Consider the following 507-nt stretch of genomic DNA (forward strand, 5'->3'; position numbering starts at 1 on the left):
TGTGTGTCCAAAAATCTCTTACATTGAGCACTCGGCCCCACCACACCTCGGTCTTGCAGGTGTGGGCAGAGCATGTGGAGGAGCCGGGAGGTGGTTCAGAGTCAGCCAGTGGGTACGATGAGACCAGGAGCTGAGACTCTGGGGTCCCCTCAGTAGATAAGCCTCAGATCGGCCGGGCACGGTGGCTCACGCCTGCCATCCCAGCACTTTGGGAGGCCAAGGTGGGCAGGTTGCTTGAGGTCAGGAGTTCAAGGCCAGCCTGCAACATAGTGAAACCTCGTCTCTACTAAAAATACAAAATTTAGCCAGGTGTGGTGGCACATGCCTGTAATCCCAGCCACTCAGGAGGCTGAGGCACTAGAATCCCTTGAACCTGGGAGGCGGAGAATCCAGTGAGCCAAGATCACGCCAATGTATTCCAGCGTGGGTGACAGAGTGAGACGATCTCAAAAAAAAAAAAAAAAAAGGCCGGGCGCGGTGGCTCAAGCCTGTAATCCTAGCACTTTG

This window comes from Rhinopithecus roxellana, chromosome 19, assembly GCF_007565055.1.
Source record: "Rhinopithecus roxellana isolate Shanxi Qingling chromosome 19, ASM756505v1, whole genome shotgun sequence".
In the NCBI taxonomy this organism is placed as follows: domain Eukaryota; kingdom Metazoa; phylum Chordata; class Mammalia; order Primates; family Cercopithecidae; genus Rhinopithecus; species Rhinopithecus roxellana.